Below are 15206 nucleotides of genomic sequence, written 5' to 3' on the forward strand. Positions count from 1 at the left end.
GTTGTTTGCAGTGTAAATATCTCCCTTTTCCTATCAAAGTGTGTCCTGTGATCTAGCGCTCTTCTCTCCACATGCTTAAGTACAGCAAAAGTTATAAAAACACTCATTCTAGTTTTCTATACTTTAATGGTTGTAGAACATCAGAAGAGAATTGGGAGATGGGAATGTTTTGTGCTTGACATTGCATTTGAGGGGAAAATAAAAACTTGGACATAATATGTGGGATGTCTCCACAGTAATACATGGGAGGGCAAGAAAAAAATGCTATCAAATTTCTACCATGCGCTGAGCCCCTTATATCAACAAATATCCAGCCTTTCTAATGTACTAACAACCACTCTTCATAGCAGGTATTCTATTCCCAGCTTGTAGGTAAGAAACAAAGCTTCAGAAAGGGATCTTCACCAATTTCACACAGTCAATAAAAGGCAGAACTAGGGCAAATATCAATAATAAAAATAGCAATCTAATCCTAATTGGACCTGGCACTGTTCTAAGAAGAAAATCATGAACAAAGGATTTTGAGTTACCACACTCTTAGTCTCCCCGTTTTACAAAAGAAGCAACTGGGGTAAAGTGAAGCTATGCCGTTTCTTTTCAAGCTCATATACCTAACAAGATACCACTTTAATCATGGGTCTCTGATAGATCGTGTACCTCATTTCTAGCGTTTGCTGAGATTTTTCTTATTAACCCTAAGCAAGTATTTGATCCCTGGTAAGTATGCTGTAATTTTTTCACCGCTCATTCTTATCACGGTTCTTCAAGAAAAGTACAGTTCAACACATTTGTCCTATTTGGTTACAAATTTTGAAATTCAAAATATGTATCACACTAAGCTGTTAGCTCCATTTGGAATTTTAAAAAACTAAATTTTTCACTCAGTTAAAAAAAATTGCATTGTTTACTCCCATATCTACAATATAGCTTATAAGTGTATATTTGTATTGAAAACATAATTTTCTACAACTTTTATAATATTTAAATATTATTTAAGGTTTTAATAATATTTAAATATTTAAATAATACATTTAAAAACATAGTTCAACAAGTCCGAATAATCCATCACTTACTTATGACAGAATATTTGTTCAGTATCTTCTGTTTGTTCACTCTTGTGTAATATATCCTATTTTAAGAATCAAAAACTTCTCTTAATGTCAACACTACAGCCTCTTCACAATTCCTACTTATTCCTAATTACCCTTCAGGAGCAAATAAAATGAATTTATCCCAAATTTCTTTGCTTTGAAACAACTTCAGTGAAAATGGTGGTTGTCAACCATATCTACCATTCATATATCCCATTGTTTTCTGCATTAAATTTCATCTAATACTCCTTATGCCATCAGTGTCACTACAAAGGGGGACAGGGGATGAATCTCATCATGAACAAAGGTATATACACTAGATCTTAGGATGTTCAATCATTTCCTTACTCTATTATGTCCCATCTGAACTACTCATATTAAAATGAGCAACTATATGAACATGGTACTTTTAAGAAAGGATGTTCAAAAATTAATTCATATCTTGTACAAATTGGTATCCAAGAAATCATGACCTAATAGGCATCACATATGTGAATGAAAAAATTCACTTTCAGCAATGAATGTTGATGACACTCCTTTAGCAAGAGTTGTACCGAGCTACCCACAACTCCTCAGCACTCACTATTCTCATACATGCGGTCGGACAATGTCCAAGGGTGCAGTGATTCTGTCCAGAGGCTTTTCTGGGCCGTTAGAGCTGTCTCAGCCTGTGTACAGGGTTATACAGACACTCTAGGGCATTCATGACTCTGATCACTGGAGCAGCCCTGTACTAACTGCAAATTTATGGAGGAAACTTTCAAGTCCTCTTGCCCCCCAGTTGGGGTAACTCTGTTACCTATTTCATGTGGTCTCAGTTCTCCAACAAAAATGATCTCGGCCTGCTCATCTTACTTCCATTTCACTACATGGCATAACTAGAAGTTGACTAGGTATTCTGCTTTAATGTATATGCAAAGCCCTCTTGTTCAGGAATGTTTGTAGAATAATATTTCTAAATTAGGAATACAATTGGTCTTGTTCTTTCCTGAGGGATAAAATGTCATCTCTCTTCTTCTCTCCCTCTCTCCTTTCTTCCTAACTCAGCTAACCCTCTATCTGAAAGAATTACAAAGGAAGAAATCTAGGGCATTGTTTAGCATTCTCAGGAGGATTGGAAATGTTGGAATGACAGCGAGTATCACACATACACTGCTTGAAGTATTTTGTAGGATCCAAGGGAAGAGAAAATTTTGACATTCCAGAAAATTTAAGTCATCCTTTTAATATCAGGACCAGAAAGAAACAGGTCACACGGGCAAGAGCCATAAAACTAATTATCTTGACTCTTTCCAGAATACCTGAGCTATAAATGTACAGGGAATCCTGTAATCAGATGCAAAGTTGTGTATAATATACTTAGTTCCCAAATGTAACTAGGAATTTTATGTATATAATGTGAAAAATCGTTCCAAAGTATTTGAGACTCCAAAAACTTTCCTAGCTAGCATTCAATATTCTTGCTTAACTTCTCCTTATACCCCTAACTGTATTGAGCATGCATAGACACACAAAAGCTAGGATCAACTATTACCGCTTAAGAAAGAAAAGGAGGAAAAAGGCTGTATTATAGGGATCTAGTTTTCTTCCTCAACTCTTGAAGAAGCCTATTTGTATCAGCCCGTGTCAGACAACAAAGTACTTATCAATAAAGTTTTATGAATGTGGTCACATATGAAATATAAGAGCATTCAGTTTCTACCTCTCCTTTTCTCATAAATCCTACATCAGATAGACATTAGCTATATCTGCCAATGTTTCCACGGAATCTTAAAGACTATTCACTGCAAAGCTGGCAGTGTAGCCTGAAAGCAAGTTATGTCTGCGTTGCAACTTCACACTAAGTGGTTTAAAAATACAACTAAATGTGGCCTGTCTTTATCTTGATTATAAGACATAAATTATCCCAAGAATATTCTTAGTAAAAATTGGGTCTCCCGGTCAAGCCACTTCTATTAAGAAGGACACAGGTCAGTTTTTAGGAGTTTAGGTGTTATTTGGAAGTTAGGAGCATCTAAATATGGAATATAACTCCATTAAATTATAGTATATTTTATATCAAAGAGAAACGACAAAAATAAGAAATGTTTTAAGTATTTTTTCGTATAGCGTGTTCATATATAATTACTTCAGTAGTCTCAATGTAGTCATGCAATTGTTTGGGTAAAGAACTAAACTTGAAGTTAAATAGCATAGGTCTGAATTCTTATGGTTTATAACATTCATATATTTTATATGTTCCAGAATAATATGTAATTTCTAAGTTTATAACATAATAATTACAGAAATCTAGGTAAAGTAATACTTCTGTGACACAGTCTCTTCATCTACAAAATGGAATATTGCTTTTCTCCTTAAATTTATATTAAAAATTGGAGAAGTAATATATGTGAAAGAACCTTACATTAAATATGCAAGTTTTATTTGTTGAATTCAAACAGTCATTAAAGAACAAAATAAAACATTACATTTGGATTAACAAAGTAGATACATATATCTCAATCTGAGAAACCTTTAAGCTCTCTTGACCATAAAATGACATTGGATCCTATAAGAGAGTTTGGTAAATATTTGAAAGATATTTCAATTTCACACCTAAATGTTGATTCTGACATTTATTTCCTAAACTTATCATTTGTATACTTACCTGCTATTAAATCCACAGGGGTCATGTCACTAACTGTATGCCCACCGATTTTATTGAGAGGTATTCAGCAAGGCCCACAAAGTAAGTATTGAATTTTTTTAAAAAACAGACCCAAAACACCTAAAAGCAAAACACTTAGTAAATTCTTATAATCATGAAGATCACAAATTAGTGCTATTAGTAAGAAAGAAACTTCTAAACCAAATAAAGTCCTAATACCTCCAACGAATTTTGTCTCTCTGATACACACACACACGATTAAAAAAAAAATGAAGGAAATGTAAAAAAATAAATAAATGAAGGAAGTTCTGTGGGAAATGTCCATAATTTCATGCCCAGAATTTCCCTATCAATCTCTTTCCCCAAAGTTCTTCCGAGAAAATAAAGTTGCCTTTCTCTCAACGTTAACTCATCACTTTTCTCATAGCATTTTCAAAAGAAATATTTCCTGTCAGCCGGCCACTTAAACTTTGTGCTGTTAAAGAAATCCAAAAAGGTATCAATTTTGCAACAAAGGATAAAGAGGAGACGAAGTGAACCAACATGGCTTTTAAGCTAAATTGCCGTCACCTGTCACAGGTTGTCTAGCGAGCCTCAAGTTCCCTCTAATAAGCTTATGGAGGGTGCGGAGCAAAGGCACCTCAAGGTGCTCTGCGGGTTTTCCCCTGGTAAATTAGGCTGAAAGGAAAAGAGTCCCACCCCCCACCCCCAAACTTGGAGACCAGGGCTGCCCTGCCGAATGCTGTGCCCAGACCTCCTACTTCCACGCCCTTCCAGTCCTTTCCTCGGCTTGGAAAATTGGGCATGAGGCAAGCAAAAGGAAGGACAGAAGGCCAAAACGGGCATCCGGGAAGCCAAATTTCTGTCTCAAAAGCTCGTCTAGAAACGCGTACATAGCGCGTGCCTTGCGGACATCTCCTAAAACCCCGTTCACTGAAGCTAATTCCTCCCGAACGCCCCCACGCCGGCTGAGGATCGCAACCGCCCATCCGCCCCTCCAGCCTGTGCAGCCGCCCCCAAAACCTCCCGTGAATCGGGAAATGTCAAGGCAGCAGCGCTTGGGGAGCCGAGCAGCCTCACCAGTTCCAAGTCTCTGGTTCGAGACCCCTCGCTTCGCCTCTTTGGGGAACTCACCTGGAGTCAGGTTTAGATGGCAGCCTCCACCCAGGGGACCGGGAAGCGGCCCCGGGAAGCGCCGCCGCGTCCTGTGAATAACGAGCGCAGCGCAGCGGAGCAGCTCCCCCTGGACTGGCCGCTCCCCGATTCCTCCCGCTCTGTCCGGGAACCGTCCCTCCGTTCTTTCCTCTCCCTCCCCTGCCTGCAGCCGCCGCGCTCCCTCCTCCTGCTGGCGGCTCAGGGCTGTGCTTCCGCCTCCCTCCTGCGGGCGCACGAGCTGCCCGCGCTGCTAATGAGCAGGCTCCAGGCTCCGCCCGGCCAGGGGTGCGCACACGCCCCACGCCGGAGACGAGCTCCCGGGAGCGGAGCTATGGATACGCCTGGTGCGGCCGCTGGAGAAATGAACTGGAGGAGGCATCCAGCATCTCACACTTTCTGGCCACTCAGCTTAACTAAGCCATAACCCCAGACTTCTTCCTAAATCTCCAGTAATTTACAGGTGCTGAAAAGTCAATGAGGGGTTTGAGCACAATCTGTGTTAACAGTATTGCCAGTATAGACATGCTAATCTGGCTAGATTCTAGGGATGAAATGTTCAAGGGACGGTATATGATTCTTTCTGGTGGTTATTTTGACATATTTTGGCTATACTTACAGATCTGTAAAATAAACCAGCAATCTTCTAATCATGACAACACAGATTCCTAATTGAAGGCAGCTGATACTTATTAAATACCAGGCTCTGTTTAATAGGCTCTTCTTTCCCAGCTGATCTTTACTACAATTCTGTGAGCACTACTAGCACCCCTATTCTATATTTTAAGAATTTGGGTTTAACTTTTAAAACAAGACGGTCTTAAAACAAGACTAAGGATCATGTCCAACCTTGCAGAGATTCTAAGTTTCTGAGCCTAAATAATAACTGAAATCTGTAGCTCCCACAACCCATAGCCTGTGTATAATGTGTTGCAGCATCTTGGATGGTACTGTGTAACTGAACCAACAAAGATAATAGGACCATCAGCAAATACACACCACGAGACTAATGAATACCTAGAATCCTAGTGAGACTTGTAAATAGTCAAGCACCCTAAGTAACAATAGTTCAAGTGCATGCTAAACATGGTGATTACTTATAAAAGAACAGCAACCAGTATGAGTGAAGACAGGCAAATAATGTTCAAAATGTTCAGAATCAATGTCCAGCCACTTATGAGTTGAATTCCCCACTCTAAAAAGGAGGCCAGATGTGATGTATTCTAAGAAGTCTACAATGGGCGTGGTCTTTTCGCAACCAAAAAGGGCTTTTTAAACACTTATTTCCCATTAAGAATATGCAATAGCTAATTAATATTAAATCTGAAAATCAGTGATAATTTATTTCAACTAACCTTACATGAAAAAATCATTACTCATTCAAGCTTTTAGAATTAGATTAAATAGCATTGAGTATCAAATTTACTTCAACCCATAGAAATAATAGACAGTTAATTAATAAAGTAAGTAATTTAATTAACTTTACTTTTGTGTCATGATGTATTTTTCCTTAGGAAAAGGATAAGACATTTTTTCCATGGTATAAAATACTAGAATATGACTTTTATATTTTTCTTCATGAAGATTAAAGAATTAATAAAATAAGTACAGACATATTGTCAACAAATCTATCCAGATCATTCATTCTCCACTCAAGAAATTATGCTAGGCAAGCTTTATTTCTCCATATGTACAAGGCAATTCAGAGGTCAAAAATTTGAAAACACTTCAATGAACATCAACCATTAATTAACTAAGAGTAGATTTTATTTATAAACAACTTTAAAAGACTATAAAAAAGGTATAACAAACTTCTACTTTATCAGTACTGCTACTCCTGTTGAACACAAAGATATATAATTATAGTTTTCTCCCTATTTAAAATATTTATTGATTCTGGCATAATAATGTCATACTCATCCCTCAATAATCAGTGTACATGGAACCAGAAATCTTTTCTTTCACCTAGTCAATTTAAGTATTTCTGTGTTTTGCATGTTAACACTCTATTTATTCTGTGTTTCTAGTGCTTATCCTCAAAATTTTTATAGTTCCGTTCACATATGAATTCTACCAATCAGCACTATATATAAATAATGCAACGTATAAAATGTGTTAAATAAATGGATGTAAGATTTATGCTAAATTTTTCACATAGTAAGTACTTCAAAACCCTTATTATTTTTCCTTAAGCTTTTATGTGCATATATTTTATCTCTCCAACTAAAGAATAAACTTCTAAATAAGAAGAGTTTTGTCTATAAATTTTACGCATTTTAATACATTATTAATCTAAAACCTTGGACTAGAGTTTGGAATTCTTTTATGTATTCATTTATTGATTCAAAAAATAGGTGTCCATGCCATTTTTTCTAAACCTTGTGCAAGATGTAGGGTATACAATGATGTCCAGACTTTAGAGTCCTTGACCTCATGGCGTTTAAAGTGCAGTAATGTACAGTAATTTTAAAATCTATTTATTATTATTTAAAACAATCAATGAATACATTCTTGTCGAAAATAACTGAAAAGTCTGTCTGAATTCCCTGGCCAAGGCCAAAACATGAAAGCAAAAGAGCTGCCTGAAAACAGTGCAAGCCACTCTCCAGAGGGTTTCTCTGTTGAAACAGCACATCGCATTATGGAAATAATGAGAAAAATTAGTAACTGTGCAAACGACAACACATATGCATCTTTGTGGTTTCTGACCTTTTAGCATCGTCGAAGCAAGACCACAAACCTTTCAACACCAGGCGTGGTATTAATCTTGCACAGAATATAATGTTTTCACATATTTTATTCTGATTTCCTACAAAGTAATTTCAATTTCTAGCTAAAGCTAATGGATTTTTCTAGTGAAAACATTGTGTACCGAATGACTTTCCAGTGAGATCCGCGTACCATGCGCCATTTTCATGTTCGTGCTCATTTCTCTGAAGTCTGTTTGCCTTTAATTCACCATAATGAAATTCCTTGTGTACTTTTATTGGCAACCATTGCATAGTGACACTTGCATCCAAATGTAATTCCATTTGAGCTTGGCAGTGTTTGCTTTTTTATCAGAAGAGGAAAGTTAGAGGGAACAAGGGGCAAAGATGTGTGTAAGAATATCTGAGGGACCATCACAGCATCATCACAAATTCAAGATTTTTTTGAAACATTAGACAAGGGACTCACAGCCATGCCCTGGGATGGCTGAAACACTTCACAACCTGCTCATGTTTATGACCAAAATCATCACCTAAAATGAATTCAATGTGTCAATATCATAATATTGTTTGTGTATAAGTAATCATGAAGCAGTTAGGGAAGGGAGTATAATCTAGTAAGAAATTGGAACAAAAAGTGTTAGACAAAATTCAAGAAGATTTAAAAGAAGAAAATTAACCTGTCTGATCTGAACAGAATTGGAAAAGCACATCAATCATAGCTCTATACATTGACCATAGACTTAAAGCATAACATAAAAATAAAGAAGGCAGATAACTCAGGAAAACATTTCTATTAAATCTACTCCGTAAAGTTTTCCCATACTTTTATTTTACTAACAGGAGCATACATTTAAATCTGACAAAATCATATATATTTTGTTGATTCAATTTGTAGCAGATAGAGGAGCATGTCCCAGTGCTATGACAGTGAGTTGTCACTATAACATACCACTGCTTTACATCTTACCCACAGGCTAAAATGTTTACCCCTAGAGTCGTGACTTTGTATATGACAGGAGATTGCTACTAAAAGTAAATATATTTGGCTGAAGGGTAGATACAACTTTAGGCCATTATATCATTCACTAAAATTTAGCTGGCATTTACATATTTACCTGCTTAGTTCATATGACAAATATGTTTGAGAGACTGCCATATACAAAAAAAAAAGATGGAACCATCTTACAAATTTAGAGATTACTTAAAGAAATGGAACTGAAGGGTTAACTGTGATGGCAAGAATGAAGAGAGCAAAACCAGAGGGTACTTCAAGGAGAACAGGCATGAGAGAGGCATTATAATTTGGAGGGTGCTATGATTTGAACCTATGTGCCCATCCAAAGTTTGTATGTTGAAACTAAAATCCCAGGACAATGACATCAAGAGATGGGGCTTTTGGTTAAGTGATTAAGTGAAGAAGGATCCACCCTCATGAATGAGATAAACGTCCTCGTAAAAGATGCTTTAGAGGAATGCCGGGCTCCTCAGTCTCTTCTGCCATGTCGTTACATTGTCCGTTTTTGCCCACTTTTGTCACGTGAAGACGAAGCAAGAAGGTGCCACCTCGGGACCAACTGCCAAATCTCCACTGCCTTGATTTCGGACTTCTCAGCCCCAGAACTGTGAGAAATACATTTCTGTTTTTTATGAATTACTCAATCTGTGGCATTTTGTTATAGCAGCATACAGACAAAAACAGGGTAAACAGCCTGGTGAGAGTGGATATTTTAGAAACTTGAGATGATTCAATGTCGCTGATTCTCCATTTTCTCATATGTAAAATGAAGGAAATAATGCTGATTACTTCATAGTTCATTGTACAAATTAAATTAACTATGTAAACAAAGCAAGCAATATAGTTCCTTTTATCTAGTATACATTGTTTAAGTGTTGTTGTCATTACATGAGGAAAACAAGAACTTCCCCAAACAGAAGGATGTGGGAACCAAAACTAAGATATAAGAAAGGACCAAAGTTCACTGTGACAATCTGGTCAAGCGCTGGTTAGGGAAGATAGCATAATGTTACGCATAGATATTATTTGAGGATAATTTTCCTCCACCCCGAACTCCTCTAGCACTTTCCCTACGTCTTTCATTGCACTTCTTCATTTGTCTCTTTAATTACGGTTATTTATATAAATCTTTTAGCTTCCTACAAAAATAAGCTTGTAGTGGGACAGATTCTTGAGGATCTATGTCAAAGCAATTTTTCTATTTCCTACAGCAAGTAACCCAGTAGTAATCACACAGAATTTGTTAAAAGAAAAAACATAGGAAGATTAATTTCCATTTTTTTCTTTGCTAATATTTAATCAGAATTATACCATTGTTAGGGAGGGAGAAATTATAAATTGAGGACATGAGTATTAACATTTAAATCTGTTATTCTGCTTTATTTTAGAGCTTGCCATGTTTTGTGATTAAAAAAAGAAACAGGACATTCTATATAGCTGTTGCAAAACGTGTGGTCTGTTGGTGAACTAGCAGCACCAGCATTACCAAGAGTTCCTTAGTTTGCAGGACTACTGAGTCAGAATTCGCATTTTGACAAAACTCCAGGTGATTCATGCTCTGCATTTAAGTTGGAGAAGCACTGTTCTATAGTTCTCCTTATGTCCTAAATGCATTGTCAGTGAAAGAAAATACTATACGTATGATAATAATAACGGTAATATTAACAAAAATGTAACTATTAGTAATTTTCTATGCTCTCCCAGATACTAAGTCCTTTATTTAATACTTGTGATATTTCTGCGAAGTTGCAATTGATATCACCTACTAAACTGATACTCAGAAATCTGAAGTAATTCTCCAAGGTCACAAAGCTAGTGAATCACAAACCAGATTTTTAAACTCTTGCTGCTTCATTCCAAAGACTAAACCGTTTCTAACTCACGGTTAATACATTTGCTTCTGCCTTCCATTTCCTAAATATGGTTTCCTTTCTATTTCATTAGCTTTACTTATACATGACTGATTTTTAACCCTCTCTAACATTTGCAGAATATGGTGTACTATGGTTAATAAGGACAATACCAAGTAATATCATGTTGAGAAAGCGTGCAGATGTAGCATCAAAAAACAGACTTTTTCCAAAATGTTTACTAAAAACTTTCAATAAAAACAAGATTTTCTACTTAGAATTTCTACCTTGCATAACTCAAATGGAGCATGATTATTAAAATGACAAAAAGATTCCGTAATTGCCTAAGAGCTAAGAATAAGAATTGCTATATAAAAAAGCATAAATATGCCATATGAATGACATGTATAAGAATCATGGGAGTGCTATTTGGTATTTAGTATTTAGTTCCATTCTGCAGCATGATCAAAAAGAAGCATCTGTATAGTTCACTGTGCATTATAGCACAATAAATCACCTCATTAGGCTCAGATATATGTAAAGATTTACAGTCTGGGAAAGTCCACTAGATATTCTTAATCACTTCTTAGACTGTACTGTCCCCCATATTTCTCTTTTTCTATAGAAAGGTTGCACATGGAAAAGCTTTATTTGAAATCCAGCAATGAATGGAATGTCTGTGAAGCAAGAAATAGATGGAAATTGACATTTTAAAAGAAAGTTTGGCTTCTGAAGAGATACAGCTGTGACCTTGGTCTTTTTGTTGGAGAGAAGTATTCCCTAGCCTTACTGTACTATTTTTCCCAAAGCACCCTCTCTATTGTTCTCCCTTCATCTCTGGCTCGTATCATATGGCCCCTCCCTCATTCTATCTGGTGAGTTCTGAGAAAAATGCTTAAATTCTGCAGAGAAGATTGAGAACAATGCTAAATATTCCTCAGAGAAGCAAAATATTATGTTAACAGTTTATATTTTCACATGAAATTGTCTATCTCTTCTCTCTGTCTCATGTGTGTATGTGTGTATGTGTATATATATATATACATATAATATACAGTAGATATGTATATATAGAGTATAATATTCAGTATATATGTATATATAGTATAATATACCGTATATATGTATATATATACAGTGTGTGTGTGTGTGTATATATATATACATATATATATATATATGTATATATATACTACCATTTACCTCCCAGGCTATACGTCCTGACATCTTAAAAGTAGAAAGCCCTCACAGGCCGCGGTTGCTCATGCCTGTAATCCCAGCACTTTGGGAGGCCGAGGCGTGCAGATCACCTGACGTCGGGAGTTCAAGACCAGCCTGACCAACATGGTGAAACCCCATCTCTACTAAAAATACAAAAAATTAGCTGGGCGTTGTGTTGCGCACCTGTAATCCCAGCTACTCAGGAGGTGGAGGCAGGAGAATCACATGAACCCGGGAGTCGGAGGTTGTGTGAGCCGAGACCATGACATTGCACTGCAGCCTGGGCAATGAGAGCAAAACTCCATCTGAAAAATAAAGGTGGAAAGGCCTTAAAAGACTTTTGAAAATGAGATTTGTCAAATATTTATTAGAGATGAAGAAAATAAGTGCGGACCCACACGTAACTTGTCTGAGGTCACAGAAGTAGGGACCCACACGTAACTTGTCTGAGGTCACAGAGGTAGTAATGCTGCAGCAGCCTTATTGGTTTTCCTCTATGACATGCATTATTATTGTTTTTGATCATTTCAAGAGGTTTCTAGTCGATAGTGGGACAAAATTTCTAATTTGGGAACCTAATTTTCTCTGCAAATCTTCTTTACATCTCTAGCTTATTAATACACCTCAGAAGTGTTACAGGAATTAATTCGCAGGATTTTGAAGAATATTTTGAGGTATGCTGGGAAAAATCATGTCAAGTATCAATGATTAGAAACTAAACAATCAATATTAGATATTGTAAAATTATATTTAATCTTCCATATGGCATAAATATGTTATTTTAATGTACAGTCGTTGTACTTTGTAAACTTGCATATAAAATATTTGAAAAAATAACTTTCAATATGTAAAATGTAAATATACAAAGGAAAGGATCGGAAAAAATAGATAAAAATAATCAGGCTAAGAAAACACTACAGTGTCACCCTCAGAAGACTATAGAAGGATTCTCACCCTCGAGAAACAGAGGAACTTGAACATGGAAATGACCCTCTGCTGGCCATACTGATTATGGTACATAATTTTAAAAGGCTTTTAGAGAGAAGGGAAATGTTTTATTATGCATTCAGCACAGTGTTATGGTGATGTTTCTTAACTATCAGCTATTTTTAAAATTCCTATAATCTTTCTATAGATGACAAAGTTACATAAATATGAAGGATAAGAAGGGCCCCTGCAAACCTGATAATACAATTCTCTTTTCAATGATAACGTATTTCTAAGCGCGCATCTCCTAATCATATTGATGTGCATTTAGTGTTCTTTTACCTACACCTGTCAAAGTGGCTAAAGTAATCCTTCATGAGGAGATAATTTTTTCCTTTAGGTGATTTTTTCCGCATAATACTCTAACATTTCCAATTCCATCTTTCTCGAAAAAGCTTACATGATATACATATACAATTACTAAAACTTTGGCTGCATAAATAATTTAAATGGACTTTACTTCAAAGATAATATTTACTTTTAAAGTTGTAAACCTTTGAATCATCAATTAATTAGAATTATCTTTTTCTTTATAAATAAAGTTTTTTGTCCCTACATATTTATGATTTGGAAATTTTCACCTGGAAAATTTCATTTTCAGTTGGATGCCTTGTCTTTACTATAAAATTCAGTATTTCAATTTCAATATAATTTTTTGATTGATTTTTACCTGAAATTATGATAAAATAAGAAAAGTGAAAAATAGAGATAAACTTTAAGTACAATGTTATTTGTGCTTAATAATAAAATCAAGAAAGTAAAATATCTAAAATAATTATAAGTATTTAAATAAACAAAGTATCATGTAATGGGCGAAATATTCTTCTGGCTCGTTTTTGATTCTGGCAAGTTGTTTACAGGTTCTGAAGTTCAGTTTACTCATCTCTAACATGAGGTTGAACTAGGTATGGCTTGTTTGGCTGAACTCTGTAAAGCTGGTCAAAAAAGTTGCATTTGCATTCTCCTTCCTGTTACTGTATACAATAGAATCCTTCCTGTTTCTACCATGAGATTTAGAACACAGTCTCTGACCTTTCTGAATAGTTTCCAAGTCTCCTTTTTCTCCTGAAGCCTTCTCATAAACGGCTCTACCATGCACCCTGCTTGTCAACACCAAACTCGAAGTATACCTGATGTCATCCCTTCCTTTACCATCTTCCTACCTGTATCCAATCTGTAGCTCAACCATATCAAACTTGAGAAATCTTTCTAATGCATCCACTCTGCTCATTCTCTATAATAACCACTCTAGGTCAAACCACGGCCAAACCCATCAGTTCAGTTCAATATTTTGATGGATCCCTAATGTGTCTGCATATTTCCACTTCCCCCTTCTACCATCTGTTCTCTAGAAAGCAAAGAAAGTAATCACCAAAAAAAGAAAAAGAAAAAGAAAACAGGAAAGGAATAACATCAGGTCAATGCCCTAGAAAAATCTTGCAGAAGCTTCCCAATACTTGTGCAAGAAAGCTCACACCCCATATTCGGACCTCCTAACTCTAAATGTGTGTATAACCTCATGTCATGCATCCCTCACTTAATATGCTCCGGCCACCATGGACTTCTACTACTCATACACGCTGAACATTCTCCTGTTAGAAGGCCTTGTCATGTGTTCTTCTGGTTGCCTGGAAATCTCTTGTCATCTTCTCCTCTTTCAGGCCAGAGATTAATTTCCTCAAACAGGCCTTTCTTGATCCCACCTTATCTCACTTTACCTTCAACCTCTTTTAAAAATCTTCAATCTGATTTTTCTTCATACCATATAATATGTCAATATCTCGTCTATTTATGTGCTTACTAACTTATACTGAGGAGAGCCTTTTGAATAGAATCTCAATAGGCCGAGTTTCTACAACTATGTCCCCATACCTCAATTCCCAGCACTTGGCACAGGATCGAGTACAACAAACACTTACTGACTGGATAACGAACTACTTGTAAGATAAAATCAAACCTTGCGGAATTGCAGGCATATTCCCTTACTCTTACACTCCTATGCTTAAAGTGAAAATATATTCATGTTATATTGCTCCAAATGTCCACTTCCAGTTTCTACAGAAAGAGTGTTTGACAACTCCTCAATCAAAAGTAAGGTTCAACTCTGTTAGTTGAATGCACAGAACAGAAAGAAGCTTCACAGAATGCTTCTGTGTAGTGTTTAATTGAAGATATTCCTTTTTCCACTACTGGTCTCTTAGCGCTCCGAATTTCCACTTGCAGTTTCTGCAGAAAGAGTGTTTCAGAACTGCTCAATCAAAAGTAAGGTTCAACTCTGTTAGTTGAATGCACAGAACAGAAAGAATTTTCACAGAATGCTACTGTGTAGTTTATATTTGAATATATTCCTTTTTCCACTATTACCCTCTTAGCGCTGGGAACGTCCACTTGCATTTCCTATAGAAAGAGTGTTTCAGAACTGCTCAAGCAAATGTATGGTTTAACTCTGTTAGTTGAAGGCACAGATCAGAAAGAAGTTTCACAGAATGCTTCTGTGTAGTTTTTATTAAAAGATATTCCTTTTTCCAATAT

This window comes from Symphalangus syndactylus, chromosome 12, assembly GCF_028878055.3.
Source record: "Symphalangus syndactylus isolate Jambi chromosome 12, NHGRI_mSymSyn1-v2.1_pri, whole genome shotgun sequence".
NCBI classification, from domain to species: Eukaryota; Metazoa; Chordata; class Mammalia; order Primates; family Hylobatidae; genus Symphalangus; species Symphalangus syndactylus.